The 27,229-nt window shown below is 38.3% G+C and overlaps 1 protein-coding gene across 1 annotated transcript in view; it reads right to left on the bottom strand.

Moving 5' to 3' along the window:
• Positions 1–27,229, bottom strand: part of ACBD6 (acyl-CoA binding domain containing 6) — a gene marked incomplete in the record, with an annotated part of 136,903 nt that overhangs the window by 24,533 nt on the left and 85,141 nt on the right.

Below are 27,229 nucleotides of genomic sequence, written 5' to 3'. Positions count from 1 at the left end.
ATATATAAATGTGCATCCCTCCTTTAAAAATGCAACTATATCTGGGAATTCTAACCAGTTGTTAATAACTCATCACAGGAATGAATTGGTTTAATCTGATTGTTTTTATCTTAACTCCTGCTTAAGATTAGAAAACAGGGAAGAACTGGCAGGTGAATAAAAGGGTTTAGAATTACAAATCTGGCACTATAGAATTAGGTGTAGATAATTTATAATTTTGAAATTATCTTCCCAATGCCCCTTATTTCTGACTGACTTATAGAGTAACCAAATTTCTAGAGCTGAAGCTAATTTTTTAACAGATCTATAGTTGATTGTGATGACCCAGGTTTGGAAACCTCTGAGATATAAAAGTGAGCTCATCAGCTTCATAAAATAAGGAGCGCTAGATAAAACAATTTGGTCAAAGAGGTGGGACTTTGAAAGTAACCATAGAAGTTGAGAATTGATTCACAGATGAGAGACCACTAGAAGCTTTTTTTTTTTTAATCATAGAGTAAGATACTGGAGTAACATTTAGATAATGACGTTTCAAGAAGACTAATCTGTCATAATTATGTAGGATAAAGTCCTGTTAATAAGTTGCCACAATAACATACACATGAAGGAATGACAACTTGGACTAGAAAAGTGTCAGTGGAAATGGAATATATACTACGAAGCTCTCCCTACCTCACAAGGCCAGCACTTGCAGATCTTAGGAGTCCCTTTTTCACAGTTAAGAGAGCAGCTGAGCCTGAGTGGCAATGACGTTATTAAATGATGAGTGAAATGACAAAGTTCTGTGCTAATTAAGTAATTATCATTATGACTAAACAATAATATAATGCATAAAATTGCCCAGCTTTTGACAACTAAGAAGAAACTGAAGGTATGAGTAGAATGCGACGGAGGGAAGCCTTTGCTGGTAACACACTAGCCTAATGGTTTTATTGCACATGGTTCTTCTTTATTGCTTTTTATTAAGAAGATATTTGCATATATAGAAAAGTACAGACTTACAACTTAATAATCCTTAACATTTTACCATATTTTTCTTTTCTGTTGAAGCAGTTAAATTATAAACAGCATGACATTTTATCCCTGAATATTTACCGTGCACCTAATAACAAGGAAAATGCCTACACAACCACAATACCATGATCACATTTAAGAGTTAACGCTACCTCCTTAATGTAGCATGGCCTCTTCACAGTTATGTACAAATTAAGACAACATAGGCTTGTATTATGTTCTTCCCCCAAAGAAATCTATTAATATATACTCTTTTTGAATTATTAATGGGAAAGTTAGCTCTCACAATTAACCAACTTTGCAAATCGTTTGGATCTTACTGGCAATGTGATAGAAACCCCTCTCTCATTAATAAAAAGTATCATTAGAGAGTGTACTTTGGATGGCCACAAATAGAAGTCACTTTTATTGTATACAGTGCTTCCATAAGACATGCAAGAGTTCTTGCGAGTATTATTTACTTCTTTCTAAGTGTCATGGGTATGGACTGACCAGAAAGAACTCTGACACGCTCAAGACTTTGCCCTTAACAGAAGAAGAACTCTGGCCAGTGTCAGATAATCTGTCACTATAAGCTACTTGTATCCAAGCCAGATATTTATTGCTATTGATCTGCCTGGTCCTAGCAAAAGACTTTTGTTCTCCCAGACCGGGACTTTGACCTCAATTAAGTTATGAATTTCAATCCGATAGACTGCTCCACTTACCCTACTGCTCTCCCTGACTGGATTAATTAGAATTAGCTAGGCCGAGAGTCACCCCAAGCTCCTCATGGATCATGTTATTTTAATAATAAATAAAGGAATAGCAGCAATGTACAAGAAGTATTTTGAAAGATTGCTCATCTAGGAACATCATTCAGAATCTGCCAATATCAATTTCTCTGACTTTGATTCCCTCATTTACTTTTCATTTCTTTTCATCTTTCAGAATTCCCCCTTTTATTTCAGCTTTCTAAACATGTTCTTTGCATGGAGGAAAGTACTTTCATTTTAGCACTTAACTGTTATTCTAGAGTTTCATTAGACAGTGACTCATCAAAGCAACTGTCTGCAAAAGTGTAACTTAAAACAGTGAATAATCTCAGAAAACGAAAGAAAAAACATACCATCATCTATGAAAAATACTAGTTTTTAGCTAGAGTTTCTCTATTGCTAATTAGTGCATTAAAAGCAGACAAATCAGAATGCCACTGAGAAGGCAATAGCCACTCTTGCAAAAAATAAGAATGTACAAATTATTTTTAATCCATAACCCATTGGGACAGATTATATATTGGCCACTGAGAATGCTAAACCATGTTGATTTCAACAATAATCAGTGGGATCAGGATTTGCTAATGACTTACCCCCTAAATATAAAAGATTATTTAAAAATGTAAAAAATATTATATAAAAATGTTTGTGTTCTGGAATGTTGTATTTAGTGTTTGATACTGAAATTATAAGATTTTTAGAAAGTATAAAGAGAATCCTAAAAAGGATATATATTATCCATTGATGTTTTGACAAGTAAAAATGCTTTTACTTATTGATTATTGAAATTTTGAGTTTTCATTGACTGGAGTACATAAAAAAAGATTTAATTAGAATGCTAAGTTTGATAGTGACTTCAATATTAAAAGCAATGCAAAATTCAAGCACAAACTCTGTCCTCAAAATGCCAAGAATTCCATGCATATTTGGAAGATACATTCTGAGTATAAAACGTTATGTGTGTGTGTTTAGTCCCTAAGTCATTTCCGACTCCTTGTGACCACCATGGACTGCAGCCCGCCAGGCTCCTCTGTCCATGGGATTTCCCTGACAAGGTTACTGGAGTGGCTTGCTATTTCCTTTTCCGGGGGATCTTCCCAACCCAGGGATAAAAACCCACGTCTTCTGCTTGACACTGATTCTTTACCGCTGAGCCAGCTGGGAAGCCCATAGAAGGTTATGCCATAACATTATAAATCAGTGATTTATCAAGCCTTTAAGAATGGAAATGTTCTTATCAAATAATATTGCAGGAAAGAAATAGGCACACATGAAAATGGTTCTTGTAAGGAAAAATAAGTCAGTTATGTATTTGAAAGGTATAGCTACTGGGTTTATTCTCCATCTCCCTTCTTCCCCCTATCACATACATGTTCATTTGGTTTCTGTAGATTATATAAAATGTCATTCATTTTAGAGAAGAATGTTATACTTTCCCACAGAAAAGTTCTAAGCTCAACTACTAGTAAACATTTCTTCCTCAGCACCCAAAATATATTAGCAATCTAGGAAGAAAGTCAAACTGCTATGAGAACTAGACTGTCTACAATGTGTGCAATAATCAAGGATTAAAGAAAAATTTGAAGACTAAGGCTATTTTCATAATGATCTATTCAGCAGGAAAAGAAGATCAAAGAACAAATGTGTTCTGACAAACAGCTTCTGTTTTCACACCTGACTTTCATTAAGTTGCAGCATATTCTTAAGTGGAATTAAAAAGCAATTCTCTAGCAAATCATACAGGCAATTTAACACATTAGCCCAGACTTTTCAAATGACCTGTTAATTAGGGCCACCTCATGTGAGGGAAAACAGGAAAATTGAGCATTCTCATGCCTTCACTTACAGTTGAAATGCTGAAATGTAGATGACTTAATGCCATATAAATGATATGGAAATTGCATTAAAGTAAACAAATTAGAGAGCTAAAAGTCTCAAACATTATTTAGAAAACTTACTAATAGTAAACAGTTTATAGCAAATAAGATAAATATTTAAGAATAGATTTAACTAGAAATGGGCAAAACTTCTAAGAGGAAAAAAATTAAATACTCCTGAAAGATGCAAAAGTAAGACTTGATCAAATGGAAAGACATCCCCTGTATTTGGATAGGATGAATCAACTTGATTATGTCAATTCTCCCTAATTTATAAATTCAATGCAATCCCAATAAAATACCAATAAGCTATTTTATGGATCACTCACCTAAAACCAGACATCCTGGAATGTGAAGTCAAGTGGGCCTTAGAAAGCATCACTACAAATAAAGCTAGTGGAGGTGATGGAATTCCAGTTGAGCTATTTCAAATCCTAAAAGATGATGCTGTGAAAATGCTGCACTCAATATGCCAGCAAATTTGGAAAACTCAGCAGTGGCCACAGGACTGGAAAAGGTCAGTTTTCATTCCAATCCCAAAGAAAGGCAATGCCAAAGAATGCTCAAACTACCGCACAATTGCACTCATCTCACACGCTAGTAAAGTAATGCTCAAAATTCTCCAAGCCAGGCTTCAGCAATACGTGAACCGTGAGCTTCCTGATGTTCAAGCTGGTTTTAGAAAAGGCAGAGGAACCAGAGATCAAATTGCCAACATCCGCTGGATCATGGAAAAAGCAAGAGAGTTCCAGAAAAACATCTATTTCTGCTTTAGTGACTATGCCAAAGCCTTTGACTGTGTGGATCACAATAAACTGGACAATTCTTCAAGAGATGGGAATACCAGATCACCTGACCTGCCTCTTGAGAAACCTATATGCAGGTCAGGAAGCAACAGTTAGAACTAGACATGGAACAACAGACTGGTTCCAAATAGGAAAAGGAGTACATCAAGGCTGTATATTGTCACCCTGCTTATTTAACTTCTATGCAGAGTACATCATGAGAAACTCTGGGCTCAAGGAAGCACAAGCTGGAATCAAGATTGCCGGGAGAAATATCAATAACCTCAGATATGCAGATGACACCACCCTTATGACAGAAAGTGAAGAGGAACTCAAAACCCTCTTGATGAAAGTGAAAGAGGAGAGTGAAAAAGTTGGCTTAAAGCTCAACATTCAGAAAATGAAGATCATGGCATCTGGTCCCATCACTTCATGGGAAATAGATGGGGAAAGAGTGTCAGACTTTATTTTTTGGGGCTCCAAAATCACTGCAGATGGTAACTGCAGCCATGAAATTAAAAGACGCTTACTCCTTGGAAGGAAAGTTATGACCAACCTAGGTAGCATGTTTAAAAGCAGAGACATTACTTTGCCAACAAAGGTCCATCTAGTCAAGGCTATGGTTTTTCCTGTGGTCATGTATGGATGTGAGAGTTGGACTGTGAAGAAGGCTGAGCGCCGAAGAATTGATGCTTTTGAACTGTGGTGTTGGAGAAGACTCTTGAGAGTCCCTTGGACTGCAAGGAGATCCAACCAGTCCATTCTAAAGGAGATCAGTCCTGGGTGTTCATTGGAAGGACTGATGCTAAAGCTGAAACTCCAATACTTTGGCCACCTCATGTGAAGAGTTGACTCACTGGAAAAGACTCTGATGCTGGGAGCAATTGGGGGCAGGAGGAGAAGGGGAAGAGAAAGGATGAGATGGCCGGATGGCATCACCGACTCGATGGACATGAGTTTGAGTGAACTCCAGGAGTTGGTGCTGGACAGGGAGGCCTGGCGTGCTTGGATTCATGGGATTGCAAAGAGTTGGACACAACTGAGCGACATGAACTGAACACAAATTGAATTAAAGTTCATATAAAACAAACAAACATGTAAGAATGGCCAGGAAAACATTTAAAAAGAAAAACTATGAGGGAGAAAGAGCCATTCCAGACTTTAATACCTACTATGAAGCCTTGCTATTAAATATTGTTGTATTGATTCTTTTAGACAAATAGACCAGTTTAATACAGTAGAAAATCCAGAATTAGACCCAAATATATATGGCAATTCAGTATATGACAAAGCTGGCATCTCAGATCTCTGGGGAATTTACTTCTAAATAAATGATGCTGGGACAACTAGGAAACCATTTGGAAGGAGACAAAATTAGGTCCGTCTCCCATACCATAATGATTCATGGGGTCACAAGAGTTGGACATGACTGAGTGACTGAACTGAACTGAACCCATACCATACATTTAGGGATCTAAATGTAGACTATGAAACCATATAAGTACTAAAAGAAAAAATGGATGAATTAAGCTTTAATCTTGGTATAAGAAAATTTTAACCATGACTTAAAATCCAGAGGCAATAAAAAGAAAAGCTGGTAAATCTAACTACATTAAAATAAATATTTTTCATATGACAAAAGATACCATAAACAAAGCCAAAAGACAACTGAAAAACCTGGGGGGAAATATCTGCCAGCATATGTCACAAAGGGCTAATACCACTAATATATACAGAATTCTTAAAAATTGAGGTATACTAGGTCAAAAACCTGATAGAAAAATGAGAATAGACAATGCACACACAAGACATAAAAATGGCCCTCTAGCATATGAAAAGACATAACAACTCACACACACAAACTACAACTGACAACACTGAGATACCAATTCTCTGTAAGATGGCAAAAATGTAAAAATATGAAGAATACAATATGACAAGACTGTAAGGAAAAAGGCACTCCCATAAATTGCTAGTGTGAATGCAATCTGGTACAACCGTTCTGGAGAGAAATTTGGCAATACCTAAAAATACGATCAGTTCACTTCAGTCACTCAGTTGTGTCCGACTCTCTGCAACCCCATGGACTGCAGCACGCCAGGCCTCCCTGTCCATCACCAACTCCCAGAGCTTACTCAAACTCTTGTCCATCAAGTCGGTGATGCCATTCAATCATCTCATCCTCTGATGTCCCCTTTTCCTCCTGCCTTCAATCCTTCCCCGCATTAGGGTCTTTTCAAATAAGTCAGTTCTTTGCATCAGGTGGCCAAAATATTGGAGTTTCAGCTTCAGTATCAGTCCTTCCAGTGAATATTCAGGATTGACTGGTTTGATCTCCTTGCAGTCCAAGGGACTCCCAAGACTCTTCTCCAACACCACTGTTCACAAGCATCAATTGTTTGGCACTCAGCTTTCTTTGATGGACAGGGAGGCATGGCATGCTGTGGTTCATGGGGTCACAAAGAGTCGGACACGACTGAGCGACTGAACTGAACAGCTTTCTTTATAGTCCAACTTTCACATCCATACATGATTACTGGAAAAATCATAGCTTTGACTAGACAGACCTTTGTTGGCAAAGTAATGTCCCTGCTTTTTAATGTGCTGTCTAGGTTGGTCATAGCTTTTCTTCCAAGGAGCAAAGAATCTTTTATGCACTTCTCTTTTGACCCAGTAATTCCACTTATAGGAATCTATCCTGAAGGTACGTGTCCAACAACATGAAAATACATATGCACAGTGCTGTTAGTTATAGCATTAGAAGTGCCAAATACTGGATATTATCTAAATGCTCATACACAGAAGAGAGGTTGAATAAACTATGACATATCCACACACAGAGTACTATGCAGCTGTGAAAAAAGGATAAAGATCTTTATGAAATGATATGGAGTAACTTTCAGGACCTATTGTTAAAGAAATGAAGTGCAAAAGATTATAGAATGTTATCTTGCATGTAAATTCAGTTCAGTTCAGTTCAATCGCTCAGTCATATCCGACTCTTTGCGACCCCATGAATCGCAGCACACCAGGCCTCCCTGTCCATCACCATCTCCTGGAGTTCACTCAAACTCACGTCCATTGAGTCGGTGATGCCATCCAGCCATCTCATCCTCTGTTGACCCCTTTTCCTCCTGCCCCCAATCCCTCCCAGCATCAGAGTCTTTTCCAAAGAGTCAGCTCTTCGCATCAGGTGGCTAAAGTACTGGAGTTTCAGCTTTAGCATCATTCCTTCCAAAGAAATCCCAGGACTGATCTCCTTCAGAATGGACTGGTTGGATCTCCTTGCAGTCCAAGGGACTCTCAAGAGTCTTCTCCAACACCACAGTTCAAAAGCATCAAGTCTTCGGCACTCAGCTTTCTTCACAGTCCAACTCTCGCATCCATACATGACCACTGGAAAAACCATAGCCTTGACTAGACGGACCTTTGTTGGCAAAGTAATGTCTCTGCTTTTAAAAGAGGATAAATGAAAATGGTCATGTACTTGCCTATTAGTGCAAAAGAGATATGAGAAAGATAAGCCAGAAACAAGAGAGACTGGTTACCTATAAGAGAACAGGTAAGAAAGTAGTGGAAATGAAAGACCTATGCTGAGAACCATAAGACATTAATAAAGGAAATTCAAGAGGGTTCAAAGAAATGGAAAAATAGTCCATGTTCCTGGATTGGAAGGATTAATATTGTTACAATGGCAATACTACCCAAAGCAATCAACAGACTTAATGAGATGCCTATCAAATTATCCATGACATTTTTCACAAAACTACAAGAAATAATCCAGAAATTTATATGGAACCATAAAAGACTCAGAACTGCCAAAGCAATCGAGAAAAAAGAACAAACCAGGAGGCATAGCCCTCCCAGACTTCAGATACTACTACAAAGCTACAATAATCAAAACAGTGTTGTATTGGCACAAAAACAGATGATATGAATCAACAGAATAGAAGGGATAGCCCAGAAATAAACCACACACCTATACTCAATTAATCTTTGACAAATGAGGCAAGAATACAAGATTGGAAGACAGTCTCTTCAGCAAATGGTGCTAGGAAAGTGGGACAGCTGCATGTAAATCAATGAAGTTAGAATACATCTTCACACTCTGCACAAAAACTCAAATGGCTTAAAGACTTTTAAGACATGATACCATAAAACTCCAAGAAGAGAGCATAGACAGAACATTCTCTGACATAAATTGTAACAATGTCTACTAAGGTCAGTCTCCCAAAGCAATACAAATAAAAATAAAAAGAAATGGGAACTAATCAAACTTACTGGTGAAGGCAATGGCACCCCATTTCAGTACTCTTGCCTGGAAAATCCCATGAATGGAGGAACCTGGTGGGCTACAGTCCGTGGGGTTGCTAAGAGTCGGACACGACTGAGCAACTGAACTGAACTGACAGAGTTTAGTTTACCCTTTTCTTATTTGTAACTTTTTTCTACAATAAAAAACTCTCACCCTTATTATTTATTTTGTTCAACTCTGCAAATAATAATAGTGTCTATGCACACAATAAAGAAAAGATAGTAAAAAGAAGGCAAACCTCCTCTATTTCCTCAGGACAGTTTTTTTTTAAAGCAGACAAAAGAAGGGAAGATCAGAACATGTCTCCTAAAATTAGAAAATAGAAATACTTCATGATATTTGCATACTTAAATATTAAAAAAAAAAAGAAGAAAGAGAAGTGAAAACATGAAATTTCCTTAAGGTCCTATTTTATCTAAGTAATTTCTGTGCATTTTATATCCTATTCCACAATTATATACCTGTGTTTGTTTCTGTATCAAGTGATGTTTGGAACTATGTCTAAGTTAAATTGTCTATATTCCCCCAATTTTTGAAGATGAATGCTCTGTAAAGATGCATCACACTTATCTTATAGTTTTTCATATATTCTTGCATATATCATGTACTCTACTGTTGCCAGGGATATAAGGCCCACTATTTGATGAACTATTAAAAAAAAACAATAAAAAACATTTTGAAAAATACTGAATGACACATAAAAGTGGTCACTATATAACATTAAGTGAAAAAGAAGTACAAAAACCAAAATCTGTTTTCTAGTTCCAGGGAGGATAGAAGAAGATACAATAAAGTAACTTTCTCTACCCAAAAGCCAAAAAGAGAAAAAGAAGTTGGGTAAACTGAGAAAATTATATTTCTAGAGCTATTTGAGAGTCATGGAAGCAAAAAAGACTGAGTAAAATAAATCAAAAAGCTATTTAGAGGAAGATAGGCTCTCTCCTGCTGCTTTCTTAGATGAGGGCATTTACTGATTCTGTGCATAGGCTGAGCTGAGGATGAGCCTGGCTCAAATGAAATAATGACGCCCGAGAAAATAAAATCAGCAAAGCTTTCGGAGGCTGTGTGGGGCTGGCTCAAAAATTCAAAAATTTTAGAAGTCCCAAACACAAAATGCTGTTCTCCCACGTGGTCTATTTTCTGAATTCAGGGGATGTGTGGGAAGCCAGAGTTTCTAAAAAAAGCACACACGAATCTGCTGTCTTGCAATATTTGAGACAAAGTCCTGCTTGAAGAAGGGGGCCTGCCTCACACAAAAGATCGCAGCCTGAATCTTATGCCAAAATTCGGAAGCAGTGGGAGGCAGGAAGCGGGAAAAGAAAGCTCAAAAAGGGAAAAGCATCAGACTGAATCTTGACCAGTCTTTCAAGACAGGGAGGCAGAGGCTCATAGGCTCATAATCAAAATCCGTAAAGAATCAACTCCAGAATACGCAGGAAAACAGGACTAAGTCCAACCAAAGCTGCTACCCAGCCCCAACAAAGCTCAGTTCCTCGTTGATGTGACATGATCAGCCCCTCAAATTATATATCTGATAAAGGCTAAGGAGTGACCTCTCGAGGAAAACAACACCAACTTCAACGTCTCTATAGTTCTTTATACATAAGGTGCAATATAGCATGAAACATGAGATATAGCTCTTCCTTTTCCTTTCTGAACAGTTGAGTTTTGAAGTCATAAGTTAAGAGTGAGTGAGGTAGGTGTCCTTGTGGAATGGAAAGAGGCAAGAGGGGAGCAGCAGTTGTCCAGAGCAAAGTGATCCAGAGCCTAAGTGGGATGAGAAGGGTGTCCAACTGGAGTGGCAGCAGCCTAGGGTGTGGTGTCAGTCTGGTGCAGGATGAGGAGGAGGTCCATACAGGAAGACAGTCCAGTACAAAGTTTCAGAGACCAAGAAGAGCAAAGAAGATACTCCCACAAAAGGTTGACATGGATGTTGAAGCCTAAGCTGAGTAAGGAAGGCACTCACATGGGAGTGTGACCTGGCTCAGGGTGTCAGAGACCAAGAGGAATGAGGAGGGCATCGTCTAGAAAAGAGGTCTGAGCAAATTATCAGAGCTTCCATATGATGAGCGTATCCATGCAGGAGAGGGGGTGGCAGCAGAATGAGAGATTAATCAAATAAGCAAATATGATAATGGAAGCCAGGGTTCTCACTGTCAGACAAGAGAATTACAAATATAGAAAGAGAAAACAATGAATGTTGTGGCATAGAACAAGAAGAAGAGGTACCGGTGTAAACTACACACACAGGAGAAATGAATACAGATATTTAAATGTCTGTGTATAGTAATGAGCTAATCTGGAAAGAATGATAGCCAACAGGAATGAGTGCATCTAATGCTCAGATCTTGGTTTCTAAATATCATTCTCTATTGAGCTGAACCAGAGCTCTCTGGAGAAATGGCTATTTCCAGGCCTGGAAAAAGGGAAAGTTCAAGATGAACCTGGGAGTTCTTGTTATACCAGAGAGTGAAAAAATTCTCAAAGAATTCTGCACACATATCAATAGAACACAAAGGCCAGACTGAAATGGCTTCCACTGGCCAAATCTGTAATAATCTGAGCATTATTATTGTTGTTGTTCGCTAAGCTGTGTCCAACTCTTTGTGACCCCCATGAACTGCAGCACACCAGGCTTCCCCTTCCTTCACTATCTCCCTGAGTTTGCTCAAAACTCATGTCCATTGAGTAAGTGATGCCACAGGAGCATAAAATTATATAACATTGCATTATAACAGTTTCCCTGATAGCTCAGTTGGTAAAGAATGCGCCTGCAATGCAGGAGACCCCGGTTTGATTCCTGGGTTGGGAAGATCCCTTGGAGAAGGGAAAAGCTACCCACTCCAGTATTCTGGCCTGAAGAATTCCATGGACTGTATAGTCCATGGTTGCAAAGAGTTGGACCTTGTTACATTATAACAAGGAAACCATGAATCCAAACTGATGTAAATAAAAGTGTAAATAAACTGAAATTTTGATGAGGACAAATATTCCCAAATATCGTCCCACAAAACAGAAATGAATTACAAAGGGACAAAAATAATTTTACTATGAAGAATCTGGCCAGGAATGATCTTAACCAAGTGATCAAAATAAACAACATCAGTAAAGAAGCAAATTGCAAGTATGTGCCATTGGATACACGTTCCAATGAGAATGCAGTATCACTTTTATGATATCCCTGATAAAGATGCACAATGTGATCAGGAGGAAACGTTAGACAAACTCCAGCAGAGAAACATTCTGTAAAATAATTCGTCTGTAATCTTTAAAGGTATCAAAGTCGTAAATGTCAAGGAGAAGCTGTGTAACTGTTGTAGACTGAAGGAAATCCTTAGTTTCTTTAGGCTATTTTAGACATAATAAATAAATGCAATGTGTGATTCTAAACTGAATCCCTTTGTTATAAAACATATTCTAGGGCCAACTGGCCACACCTGAATGACATGAAGATTCAGTTCAGTTCAGTTCAGTCATTCAGTCGTGTCTAACTCTTTGTGACCCCATGCACTGCAGCACTCCAGGCTTCCCTATCCATCACCAACTCCTGGAGTTTACCCAAACTCATGTCCATTGAGTCGGTGATGCCATCTAACCATCTCATTCTCTGTCATCCCCTTCTCCTCCTGCCTTCAATCTCGCCAGCATCAGAGTCTTTTCCAATGAGTCAGTTCTTCTCATCAGGTGGCCAAAGAATTGGAGTTTCAGCTTCAGCATCAGTCCTTCCAATGAATATTCAGGACTGATTTCCTTTAGTATGGAGTAGTTGGATCTCCCAGAGAAGGCAATGGCACCCTACTCCAGTACTCTTGCCTGGAAAATCCCATGGACGGAGGAGCCTGGTCGGCTGCAGTCCACGGGGTCGCTAAGAGTCGGACACGACTTCACTTTCACTTTTCACTTTCATGCATTGGAGAAGGAAATGGCAACCCACTCCAGTGTTCTTGCCTGGAGAATCCCAGGGACGGGGGAGCCTGGTGGGCTGCCGTCTCGGGTCTTACAGAGTTGGACACGACTGAAGCGACTTAGCAGCAGCAGCAGCAGCAGTTGGATCTCCTTGCTGTCCAAGGGACTCTCAAGAGTCTTCTCCAATACCACAGTTCAAAACCATCAATTCTTCAGCACTCAGCTTTCTTTATAGTCCAACTCTCACATCCATACATGACTACTGGAAAAGCTATAGCCTTGACTAGACGGACCTTTGTTGGCAAAGGAATGTCTCTGCTTTTTAATATGCTGTCTAGGTTGGTCTTAACTTTTCTTCCAAGGAGCAAGCATCTTTTAATTTCATGGCTGCAGTCACCATCTGCAGTGATTTTCAGTTCAGTTCAGTTCAGTCAGTCAGTCGTGTCCGACACTGTGCGACCCCATGAATCGCAGCACGCCAGGCCTCCCTGTCCATCACCAACTCCCGGAGTTTGCTCAGACTCACGTCCAGCGAGTCAGTGATGCCATCCAGCCATCTCATCCTCTGTCATCCACTTTTCCTCCTGCTTTCAATCCCTCCCAGCATCAGAGTCTTTTCCAATGAGTCAACTCTTCACATGAGGTGGCCAAAGTTCTGGAGTTTCAGCTTTAGCATCATTCCTTCCAAAGAAATCCCAGGGCTGATCTCCTTCAGAATGGACTGGTTGGATCTCCTTGCAGTCCAAGGGACTCTCAAGAGTCTTCTCCAACACCACAGTTCAAAAGCATCAGTGATTTTGGGGCCCCCCAAAATAAAGTCTATCACTGTTTCCATTGTTTCCCCATCTATTTTTGCCATGAAGTGATGGGACCAGATGCCATGATCTTACTTTTCTGAATGTTGAGTTTTAAGCGAACTTTTTCATTCTCCTCTTTTACTTTCACCAAGAGGCTCTTTAGTTTGTCTTCACTTTCTGCCATAAGGGTGGTGTCATCTGCATATCATTAAGATCTTTTTTGTATAGTTTTTCTGTGTATTCTTGCTACCTGTTCTTAATATCTTCTGCTTCTGTTAGGTCCATACCATTTCTGTCCTTTATTGTGCCCATCTTTGCATGAAATGTTCCCTTGGTATCTCTAATTTTCTTGAAGAATATCTAGTCTTTCCCATTCTATTGTTTTCCTCTACTTCTTTGCATTGATCGCTGAGGAAGGCTTTTTTATCTCTCCTTGCTATTCTTTGGAACTCTGCATTCAAATGGGTATACTTCCCTTTTCTCCCTTGCCTTTTGCTTCTCTTCTTTTCACAGGTGTTTATAAGGCCTCCTCAGACAACTGTTTTGCCTCTTTGCATTTCTTTTTCTTGGGGATGGTCTTGATCACTGCCTCCTCTACAATGTCACGAACCTCTGTCCATAGTTCTTCAGGCACTCTATTAGATGTAATCCCTTGAATCTATTTTTCACTTCCATTGTATAATTGTAAGGGTTTTGATTTAGGTCATACCTGAATGGTCTAGTGGTTTTCCCTACTTTCTTCAATTTAAGTCTGAATTTGGCAATAAGGAGTTCATGATCTAAGCCACAGTCAGCTCCCAGTCTTGTTTTGGCTGACTGTATAGAGCTTCTCCATTTTTGGCTGAAAAGAATATAATCAACCTGATTTTAGTATTGACCATCTGGTATAAAGATTAGATAGCTGTAATATATCAGTGGTGATATCTTGATTGTGATGGCTGAATTACGCGTACGTAATAGAATGTCTGATAGTCTGAACATTCCTTAGCTGGATGGGATGAATTATAAGCTGGAATCAAGATTGCCAGGAAAAATATCAACAACCTCAGATATGCAGATGATACCACTCTAATGGCAGAAAGCAAAGAGGAACTAAAGAGTCTCTTGATGAAGGTGAAAGAGTAGAGGGAAAAAGCTGGCTTAAAACTCAATATTACAAAAACAAAGATTCTGGCATCTGGGTCCATCACTTCATGGCAAATAGAAGGGGAAAAGCTGGAAGTAGTGACAGATTTCCTCTTCTCTGGGCTCTAAAATCACTGCAGATGGTGACTGCAGGCATGAAATTAAAAGATGTTTGCTTCTTGGAAGGAAACCTATGACGAATCCAGACAGTGTATCCAAAAGCAAAGATATCACTTTGCCAACAAAGGTCCATATAGTCAAGGCCTTGGTCCTTCCAGTAGTTATGTACAGATATGAGAGTTGGACCATAAAGAAGCAGAGCACCAAAGAATTGATGCTTTCAAACTGTGGTGCTAGAGAACATTCCTGAGAGTCCCTTGGACACCAAGGAGATCAAACCAGTCAATCCTAAAGGAGATCAACCGTGAATACTCACTGGAAGGACTGATGCTGAAGCTGAAGCCCCAGTACTCTGGCCACCTGATGCGAACAGCTGACTCATCAGAAAAGACCCCGATGCTGGAAAAGATTAAAAGCAGAAGGAGAAGAGGGCGACAGAGGATGAGATAGTTGGATGGCATCACTGATTCAATGGACGTGAACTTGGGCAAACTGAGAGATGGTGAGGGACAGAGAGGCCTGGCAGGCTGCAGTCCATGGCGTTGCAAAGAGTAGGACACAACTTGGCAACGAACAACAACAAAGTAGAACGTCCTCGTTTGCACAGGGGTGGTAGGGCATAACGTTGGCAAAATACTCTGAGTTCAAGGTTTAAGACTCATACTCTTATTATTTGTATAAATTTGAAATCGTTTCCAAATGAAAAATTAAAAATCTAGAAATGTGAAAAAGTAGGAAATTGTGATTCATAAACAAAAACTAGCCAAAAGCAGCAGCCTCAAAGATGATTCAGGTATATAAATTAAAAGATATGAACTTCACAATAATCATCATAAATATGTGAAAGAAAACAGAAGAAAAGATGGAAATTTTCAACAGAAAAAAGGAATAAGTGAAATTAATCAAATGGTCATTCTAGACCTGGAAAATTATAATATCCATAATTATGAACTCAATGTAGAGCCCCAAGCAGAATTTAAAATCTCAATTAAACAAAAACACTTAACCACTGCTGGAAAATGAAATATAGGAAAAAATCTTAAATGCAATCAGAGAAAAAAGACACTATCTTCAGAGCAACAACAAAAAGAACTCCAGCCAACTTCTCAAATCAAAATGTGAGCTAGAAGATAATAGAATGACAGCTCTAAAGGGCAGAAAAATAAACTGGCCAACACAGAACTCTCTATCAAGCAAAATTACGTTCCTAAACTATAAGTGGAAAAGACATACTCAGACAACTGAAGCTGAGATAATTCATCACTAGAAGTCAATACTGCAAGAAATATTAAAGTTCTCCAGGCAAAAGAAAAATGATACCAGATAGAATCAGGAAACTGCAAGAAGTGAAAGAGCATTAGAAAGGGTAGATATGTGAATAATGATAAAAGATTACTGACTAATGCAAAAACAGTATGTTAGGAATGTAGAAAATAGAGAAGCAAAAATATATCATGTATAATATAATACAATTATAGCAACACAAGCTAGAAAAAAATAAACAGAATTAAACCATTTTAAGATTTTTCACAGTGTTCAGGGCATGGCAAAAGTATTAATTTAAGGTAGACTATAATAAGTTAAGGGACTATTTTGTAATTTCTATCATGGCCACTAAAAGTTATTTGTATTAAAGAATAACAAATAAACAATAAAAAAGGTAAAATGATATAATAAAAAATACTTGACAAATACAAAAGAAGCTTGGAAAGGAAAAACAGAAAGACAAAAAGCAGGTGAGAAAAAACTAAAAAAAAAAAACACAAAAAATGGTAAAATTAAACAGAACTATATCAGTAATTATATTAAATGTAAATAAATTAAATATTAAAAGGTAAAGATGATCACATTGGATAAAAACCAGGACCCAACTACATGCTATTTATAACAAACACATTTAAACTATAAAGACATAATGTTAATAGATTGAATTGTATAAACTACCCCATCCCCTGCCATGCATATATTTAGGCCCTAACCACCAATGTGACTGTATTTGAAGAAACTGCAGTGGAAATTAAAAAAAAAATATTTTGAATAGAACACAACAATTTGCTACATGCATTTAAAATAATGCATAAGAGAAATCTATACTTCTAAGTACAACTATGAGAATAGTTGGAAATAAATTATCTAAGCTTCCATGTCAAGAAGCCAGAAAAAGAAGAGCATATTAGATCCAAAGAAAGTAGAAGGAAAGAATAAAGAGCAAAAATCAATGCAGACACCAAATATAAAATGGAGACAATCAACAAAGCTAAAAGTTGATTCTTTGAAATCATCAATAAAGTTGATAAACCCTTAGCAAGAATAATCAGTAAAAAATAAATTATTCTGATACTGATATTTCAGTATCAGAAAGTTTTTAAAAAGAGATCACTAAAGTGAAAGTGGAGAGTGAAAAAGTTGGCTTAAAGCTCAACATTCAGAAAACGAAGATCATGGCATCTGGTCCCACCACTTCATAGCAAATAGATGGGGAAACAGTGGAAACAGTGTCAGACTTTATTTTTCTGGGCTCCAAAATCACTGCAGATGGTGACTGCAGCCATGAAATTAAAAGACGCTTACTCCTTGAAAGGAAAGTTATGACCAACCCTGATAGCATGTTCAAAAGCAGAGACATTACTTTGCCAACAAAGGTTCGTCTAGTCAAGGCTATGGTTTTTCCTGTGGTCATGTATGGATGTGAGAATTGGACTGTGAAGAAGGCTGAGCGCCAAAGAATTGATGCTTTTGAACTGTGGTGTTGGAGAAGACTCTTGAGAGTCCCTTGGACTGCAAGGAGATCCAACCAGTCCATTCTGAAGGAGATCAGCCCTGGGATTTCTTTGGAAGGAATGATGCTAAAGCTGAAACTCCAATACTTTGGCCACCTCATGCGAAGAGTTGACTCATTGGAAAAGACTCTGATGCTGGGAGGAATTGGGGGCAGGAGGAGAAGGGGACGACAGAGGATGAGATGGCCGGATGGCATCACTGACTCGCTGGACGTGAGTCTGAGTGAACTCCGGGAGTTGGTGATGGACAGGGAGGCCTGGTGTGCTGCGATTCATGGGGTCACAAAGAGTCAGGCACAACTGAGCGACTGATCTGATCTGATCTGATACACTCTAGAGATACTATAATGATAGCAAGAGGATATTATGAATAATTTTAGGTCCGTCTTTTATAACTTAAGATGAAATGGACAAATTCCATGAAAAACCCTGACTTATTAAAACTGACCTCTATATAAAATGTGAACAGTCTTGGATCACTAAAAGAAATTGAGCCTATAATTTATTTATTTATTTATTTTTAAGCCTCTGGGTTCAGAAGACCTCATTTAAAAAATTCACCTATGTATCAATTATAGTGTTTGTTATTATATATTTTATAGCTTTTAAAATCATTATTCTAAAGGTTTTATTTTTCCTGTGTGAATTTGTATAACTTATTACTATTTACTGGTATTGACATTTTACCACTTGGATGTAGCATGTGTGTGTGTATCTGTATATGTACATGTGTGTGTATGTATAACTTATAATTATTTACTTATTGTTGTTGTTCAGTTGCCCAGTTGTGTCCAACTCTTTGTGGCCCCATGGACTGTAGCATGTTAGGCCTCTCTGTCCCTCAGCATCTCCTGAAGTTTGCCCAAGTTCATGGTGGTGGCATCCAACTATCTCATCCACTGATGCCCTCTTCTCATTCTGCCCTCAATCTTGCCCAGCATCAGGGACTCTTCCAGTGAGTCAGCTGTTCACATCAGATGACCAAAATATTGGAGTTTCAGCTTCAGCATCAGTCCTTTCAGTGAATATTCAGGGTTGATCTCCATTAAGATTGACTGGTTTGATCTCCTTGCTGTCCAAGGGACTTTCAGGAGTCTTCTCCAGCATCACAGTTTGAAGGCATCAATTCTTTGGCGTTCTGCCTTCTTTACAGTCCAGCTCTCACAATTGTACGTGACCACTGGGAAGACTACAGCCTTGACTATATGGACCTTTGCCGGCAGAGTAATTAATATCTCTGCTTTTCAACATGCTTTAGGTTTGTCATAGCTTTCCTGCCAAGAAGCAAATGTCTTCTGATTTCATGCCTGCAGTCACCATCTGCAATGATTTTAGAGCCCAAGAAGGCAAAATCTGTCACTGCTGCTGCTAAGTCACTTCAGTCGTGTCCGACTCTATGCGACCCCATAGATGGCAGCCCACCAGGCTCTGCCATCCCTGGGATTCTCCAGGCAAGAACACTGGAGTGGGTTGCCATTTCCTTCTCCAGTGCATGAAAGTGAAAAGTAAAAGTGAAGTTGCTCAGTCGTGTCTGACTCTTCGCGACCCCATGGACTGAAGCCTACCAGGCTCCTCCATCCATGGGATTTTCCAGGCAAGAGTACTGCAGTGGGTTGCCATTGCCTTCTCCAAAATCTGTCACTACTTCCACCTTTACTCTATTTTCCATGGAAAAATGGGGCCAGATGCCATGATCTTAGTTTTTTTAATATTTAGTTTTAAGTCAGGTCTTTCGCTCTCCTCCTTCACCCTCATCAAGAGGCTCTTTAGTTCCTCTTTGCTTTCTGCTATTAGAGTGGTATCATCCACATATCTGAGGTTGGTGATGTTTCTCCCGCCTATCTTGATTCCAGCTTGTAACTCATCCAGCCTGGCATTTCTCATGATGTGCTCAGCATATAGATTAAACAAACAGGGTGACAGCAGACAGCCCTGCTGTACTCCTTTCCCTATTTATTCTACTGTTAATTTACTTATTACCTACTGACATTTTACCACTTGGATGAAATGTAGAAACCTTATTCCATTTAACTCCTTTTACTTTCCTACCTTTATAATAGTATTCATCCTGTTTGGTGTTTGCTGAGCAAACCTAGATTTGTGATTTGGTGTGTATCATTAATTTGGAAAATGGCCAGTCATTCCAATATTTTTTCTGCTCTATTCACTCTTCTTCTGATATTCCACTTACATGTATGTTGCTGCTGCTGCTAAGTTGCATCAGTCGTGTCTGACTCTGTGCGACCCCATAGACGGCAGCCCACCAGGGCCCCCTGTCCCTGGGATTCTCCAGGCAAGAACACTGGAGTGGGTTGCCATTTCCTTCTCCAATGCATGCAAGAGAAAAGTGAAAGTGAAGGCGCTCAGTCGTGTCCGACTCTTTGAGACCCCATGGACTGCAGCCTACGAGTTACACCTTATAAAATTGTTCAAAAGGTCTCAGAAATGCTCTTTTTAGTTTTCTTTCATTCGTTTTTCTTTGTGCGTGTCAGTTTTGTAAGTTTTCACTAACATATCTTCAGGTTCACTGATTCTTTCCTCTGTTGTGTACAGTCTACTGAAGAGCCTAGCAGAAAAAGATCTCTATTCTTTCTCATTCTGTTTTTTAATTCTTTGCACTGTTCATTGAGGAAGGCCTTCTTATCTCTCCTTGATGTTCTCTGGAACCTGCATTCAGATGGGTATATCTTTCCCTTTCTCCCCTGTTTTTCACTTCTCTTCTTTCCTCAGCTATTTGTAAAGTGTCCTCAGACAACCACTTTGCTTTCTTGCATTTCTTTTTCTTTGGGATGGTTTTGGTCACTGCCTCCCATACAATGTTATGAACCTCCATCCATAGTTGTTCATGTACTCTGTCTACCAGATCCAATTCCTTGAATCTATTCATGACTGCCACTCTATAGTTACAAGGGATTTGATCTAGGTCATACCTGAATGGTCTAGTGGTTTTCCCTTCTTTCTTCAATTTAAGCCTGAATTTTGAAATGAGGAGCTCATGATCTGAGCCACAGTCACCTCTAGGTCTTGTTTTTGCTGAAACTCCAGTACTTTGGCCACCTCATGTGAAGAGTTGACTCATTGGAAAAGACTCTGGTGCTGGGAGGGATTGGGGGCAGGAGGAGAAGGGGACAACAGAGGATGAGATGGCTGGATGGCATCACTGACTCGATGGACATGAGTCTGAGTGAACTCTGGGAGTTGATGATGGACAAGGAGGCCTGGCGTGCTGTGATTCATGGGGTCGCAAAGAGTTGGACACGACTGAGCGGCTGATCTGATCTGATCTGATCTGATAGAGCTTCTCCATCTTCAGCTGCAAAAAATATACTCAATCTGATTTCAGTATTGACCATCTAGTGATGCCTATGTGTACAGTCATCTTTTGTGTTGTAGGAAGTGGGTGTTTACTATGACCAGTGTGGCAAAACTCTGTTAGCCTTTGCCCTGCTTCATTTTGTACTCCAAGGCCAAACTTGCCTGTTCCTCCAGGTATCTCATGACTTTCCTATTTTTGCATTCCAATCTCCTATGATGAAAAGGACATTTTTTTTTTTTTTTGGTGTCATTCTAGAGATCTTGGAGGTCTGCATAGAACTCATCAACTTCAGCTTCTTCGACATTAGTGGTTGGGGCATAGACCTGGGTTACTGTGATGTCAAATGGTTTGCCTTGGAAATGAACCAAGATCATTCTGTCATTTTTGAGACTGCACCCACGTAATGCATTTTGGACTCTTTTTGACTATGAATGGAGGGCTACTCCATTTCTTCTAAGGGATTCTTGTCCAGAGAAGTAAACATAATGGTCATCTTAATTAAATTCACCCATTCCCATCCATCTTAGTTCACTGATTCCTAAGATATCAGCGTTCACCCTTGCCATCTTCTGCTTGACCACATCCAATTTACCTTAATTCATGTTCCTAACATTCCAGGTTCCTATGCAATATTTTTCTTTACAGCATCGGACTTTACTTTCATTAGCAGACACATCCACAACTGTGTGTTTTTCCACTTTGGCCCAACTGCTTCATTCTTTCTGGAGCAATTAGTAATTGCCCTCCACTCTTCCTCAGTAGCATACTGGACACCTTCTGACCTGTGGGGCTTATCTTCTGGTGTCAAATGAAACATCTGGATATCCATATGTAAAAGAATGAAGTCAGTCTCCTCTCTTACATCAAATACAGTTAATTCAAAATGAATCAAAGACCTAAATTTAAGAGATAACACTATAAAACTATTAGAAGGAAAATGCTTAATCACTATGATCTCTACCAAGTCAATCGTTTCTTAAAAACAATACCAAAAACACAACAAAATTAAAAAACAGATAAATTAGGTTTCATCAAAATTGAAAATTTTGTGTTTTCAAAGGGGGTAGTATCAATCACGTGAAATGACAATTCACTGAATGGAAGAAAATATTTATGTGCAATAATGTACTAAATGTCTTTAAAAATACACACACACACGTATTATGTAAGTAGAGCACATAAAGATGAGAAGGAAATGCACTCAAAATTTACAGAGGAGAGGATAAGGGCTTGGGCATTAGAACCAAAATGACATTTTCAAGCCTAGACTTTATCACTTACTAGCTCTATGACTTCTGTTTCTTTATTACTAAAATGCAGATAATAATACGCCTACATTATAGGATTGATGTGATGACTATACATAAAATGCCTGGTACACAGTAAATACTAAAAAGCTGTTTTATATCTTACTCCTCCACCCCCACACATAATAGAATCACAGATAGTTTTATTTATATACTTTTGTGCCCCTCACCCTCCCCGCCTGAATTCAAATCTATAGAGTTTGGAATCTATCCTATAAGCAATGCAGTCATTAGAGAGTTTTGAGTAGGTCAGCAACATAATAAATAGTAGCCTTAGAAGGGCTGTGTTAGCAGCAAAATGCCTGGTGAACTTGGGAAAGAGCAGACTTGGCCAAGAACCAGGAGGACAGCTCTGAGGTAGTGGGACTACTTCATCATTTTAAGCCCTACAACACTGGGATAAATCTAGAATGGTCACTATCCCCATTCTTTAAAATGTATGTGTGTGTGTGTGTGTGTGTGTGTGTGTGTGTGTGTGTGTATATATATATGTATATATTTCCCATTTATTTCATAAAACCACATAGGCATATAGAATTTCTTTTTTTCAGGTTTACTTATTCTTTCATTTCACAAGTATTCTTTTTTAAAATTGAGATATAATTGACATATAACATTTGTTTTAGGTATACAACAATGATTCTATTTTTGTATATATTACAAAATGGTCACCACAATAAATTTAGTTGAATCTCATATTTTCAAAATTCTCTTTAACACACAGTCACCAAAGTATTGTGTGGGAAGGCATGTTGCTCCATGCCATTATATAAATCATAAATTCACGTAATTTATACACCACAAAGTCCTCAAACATTTCAGTAACACTCAAAATATTCGCCTTTTGACTTGCTTAATACCCAGGACAGAGTGCAGACGTTCAACACCATCGGTGCTCCTCTTCTCCAAACCCACTTCTTTCACGTTACTTTACAATAAATCTGAGAAATCTAGCAATAAATCTTTAGCATTCAGATACTTTCAAATGTGCTTTTAGAGTAGTTTTAATCTTTCTTCAGGACTTAAAGATCAAATTTACTCAAGAGGTCTGAGGGGTACGTGTGTGTGTATTTAACCCATATCCTAATCTCAAATGTGGTTATGAACCCAACTTCCAGAGCTGAACTAAAAATCAATACCAAGCAGTGGAAAAGACAAAACTGTGTACATAATACTGCCAGATAACAAATGAAATCTATAAAGGATCTTTCTCAGAAATAAAATTAAAAGATTCAATTCCATCAAAGCCACAGAATGTAGAAACTGCAGTGCAATAAAAGTATATATGAGATATACTGAAAGGTAAAAATGACAGGAAAACACAGAGTAGACATTGACATATCTTTAATTACTACTCCGTTTCAGGCTAATGGTAAAAATTAGTCTTCAGATACTTGATAACATCAGCCTGTCTCTGCTGGGTTAGTACCAAGATCTGGAGCCAAGCAAATACTTCTAATAAAATTGATTTTCCTTTTTGGCAACCAATAGACCAGTCAATAATAATGTTGTTTAAGAAAGATTGAGTCATGAGGGAGATGAACATTTCCTTCCATTTACTATGTTTGTATTGTCTATATTTGAAAAGAGTTTTCAATAAGGAAACCAAAGAAGAAATTACATGGGGAAAGCTATTTTGAGAGCAAATCTCCAAAAGCCCTCTGATTTGGAAGCATGTTAGCAACCCAAACTGACAAAGCCAAAAGCAGTCCCTTAACTGAAGCTAGATCATATGGATTAGAATTGTCAATAACAAAGGAAAACCAAGGCTAGGAACAACACAAAGTGGTCATATGATGACAAAGAGGGCAAGGGAAGGCACACAGTCCTAACTTATTCACCCTAAAAAGCTACATGGAACTTTTACTTTGCAGTGAAGTTTAGTGTTAGGTAAAGAGTATTCTATAAAACCACATATGGCAGTTTTTTATATTGTTTGTCTTATAATACTCAAACAAATAGAATACAAGAAACCCATGTGCAAAAATCTCAGCCTAAGCCTAAACTGGGACACTTCCATCTAAAATACTACCCCTGACAATCCAAACCAAATTAAAGACATGAGTGCACCAATAAGGTTTTGTTTTGGTGGTAACTGGGGGAAGAAGGGTTAGAAAGACAATTTCAGAGCTCACACAGAGAAACAGTCAAGCAAAAATAACAGGAAATATTCTGAACATGTAATTAAGTAATCTATCCTGCCAGGTATTAAAACATATTTTGAAGCTACAATATTTAAAGCAGCATAGCACAAGTATGTGAGCAGAAAAAGAGGCAACAGAAGAACAGCTAGAAACACGGTGAAATTCATAGATAAGTGAGAATATAAAAAGAAGACACTTTAAATCAGCAGAGAAAAGATTATTCAATAAACATTATTGGAACTGCTAATCATCTGGACAAAAATAAAATTTCTATTACATAGACGTGATCCTAATTCCAGATGGATCACAGAAATCATGAAGTGATAACAAGTATTAGAAGAAACATTTTAATAATTATTATATCACAAAGAAAGAGCTAATTTTCCTTAATACATAAAAGTTCTGAAACAAAGGAGAAAGAATTTTTTAAATATTAGTTATTTGCATTTTTTGAGTTTTTCCCTTTGTACATATACAACCTACAAAGAAAAAAAGTGAAATATATATGGCCTAAGGTTATGACTTTGATCTATGACTCAAAGCTAGGGAACTAGCCCAAGAAGAATGCACACAAGTCTAATGGGAAAAAAAAATTTATTCTAATAAAATAACAAGGAAACCCAAAGGTTCTGGTAAATGCTTAGGCCTTTTCTGGTTCTCATGATTTATTTTTCTAACATTCTGTCAGCTTCTTTATAAGCTGATATTACTTTGTTCAATATTTACTGAGCAACATCTGTATGTCACTCCAGGGTACTGGAGACAACCATACTCTAGCACTTGTATACGGTGGTGATGAGGATATAGACAGGTACATGATGAATTACAATACACGGTGACTGCATTGTGGTAGCTCTTTGATGAGCTTAAGAACAGGGAGCACGATAAGAGACGGTGGAGATGTCTATCTGGGCAGAGTGAAGGAAGGCTTCCTGGAGGAAATGATATGTAAAATTAGGCCTAGAAGGGAGAATGAAGAAGAGAGAAAACAGTATCTAAAAAGCCCAACAGGTGAGCAACGTGTCAAGTTCTTCAGAATCAGTGAAACTTATCGCAGCAGGGATGGTACCTAAGCTAGAAGTGCGTTGAGAAATAAGTGGAGAGGTAAGCAAAGCCCAGTATCATGAAGGGCTTCACAGGACAAAACATATTTAGATTTAATTTTAGAACAATAAAAGAGAATAAGAGAAATACTTGCAAATTAGCATCTTAAAGAGTCTCTCCAGATGAAAAGTGGGAAATACATCTAAGAACATCAAGATTAGAAGCAAGGATAAGGTGGGTGCTGGCAATGTTGAAAAAGAGAAGTGGGTAGATTTGAGACATACTTAGGAGACAGAACCTAGAGGACCTCAGCTGATTCCTAGAACACTGGGTGGATGCTGGTGCCGGTTATTGGGTGAGGCTATAGACATGTACACGATGTGCTACGTTGGGAGTGGTAGCTGAGAGTAAGTTCAGCGGTGGTGCTGGTGGTAAAGAATGCCTGCCAGTGCAGGAGGTGCACAAGACGTGGGTTTGATCATTGGGTCGGGAAGATCCCCTAGAGGAGGAAATGGCAAGCCACTCCAGTATTCTTGCCTGGAAAATTTTATGGACAGAGGAGCTTGGTGGGCTACAGTCCATAGGGTTACAAAGGCTCAGACACAGCTGAGCATGCACTGCAAGTTCAGTGTTAGATATTGCAAGTTTTAACTGTCTGAGAAGACAAGAAGAAATATACGTTGGTGCAACTACTGGCTGAGAAACATATTGTTGATCAAGATTTCTTCTGTTTTGTCTGTGAAACAGGAGAAAATGTGAGAATAAGAAAGACCATTATAAGACATGCCAGCCAAAATTAAAGACTGATACCATCATTTTTGATAATATCAGGGATGGGTGATTTTGTCTTCCTAGCTTTGCCTAGAGCCAAAATGTAGATGTATAGAAGGCAGGCAACTGGATTAATCAGAATTAAAGTTTTGCCAGATGGTTACCATAGCTGAAAAATAGGGAATGGGAATGAAGTTGAACACAATAATAGCATGAGAGTGGACAAATGAGCTAAAATGGAAGAAGTAATCAGTCAAGGCACTAGGGATTTCCATAAGGTCAAATAAGATTTAGAGTGAAATGAATTGGAGAGTATAGTTAGAACCAAACATTTCAGACTTGATTAAAAGTTCAGGGTGAGGTCATGGGCTAAAGTGGAATAGATGTACATGACAACAAATATTATAAAAGGAAAAGCATTTTTTATTTGACATACTAAATTAAAAAGCAAACTCCTGAATAAGACATGGATGCCCACTTTCACTATTTTATTCAACATAGTACTAGAAGACCTAGAGCAATTAGGCAAGAAAATGAAATAACAGACATCAAAATTGGAAAGGAAGAAGTAAAAATATCTTTGTTCATAGACAACATATGTTATATGCAGAAAATCTTTAAGCTTCCACAAAAAGCTGTTAGAACTATTAAGGAAATTCAGCAAAATTGCAGGATATAAAATAAACACACAAAAATCGGTTGCATTTCTAAACACTAACAATGAATAATCAGAAAGTGAAATTTAGAAAACAGTTTCATTTACAGTAGTGTCAAAAAAGAATGAAATACTTAGGAATAGACCGAACCAAGGAGGCAAAAGAATTGTACACTGAAAATTAGAAAATAGTTTTGAAATAAATTCTCTAATTTATTAGAGTCACTCACAAATAAAGAAAAGTCATTCCATAGACTGGAAGACTTAACCACTGTTAAAATGACAATATGAGTATCCCTGCTTTTAAAAGTCTGCTTTATGCCACTTCACTTTACTAAAGACCTACCTTAGTACCTGGTTTTGCTAACCAGAAAAAAAAGTCTAGAGGACTTTTGCTTTTACAAAAACAGGCAAAAAGCAAAATGAGCACTCAGTCTTCATTTTGCAGCTGGCACTGTAGAGGAGTGCGCACTCTGAGCGCCCAGAGCAGTGCTCCTCCTCCTCCTCCAGCACCTACA

The sequence above is a fragment of the Bubalus bubalis genome, chromosome 5 (assembly GCF_019923935.1).
Source record: "Bubalus bubalis isolate 160015118507 breed Murrah chromosome 5, NDDB_SH_1, whole genome shotgun sequence".
Classification (NCBI taxonomy): domain Eukaryota; kingdom Metazoa; phylum Chordata; class Mammalia; order Artiodactyla; family Bovidae; genus Bubalus; species Bubalus bubalis.
Note: the sequence above shows the minus strand (reverse complement) of the source record. Positions and strands in the feature narration are given on the sequence as shown.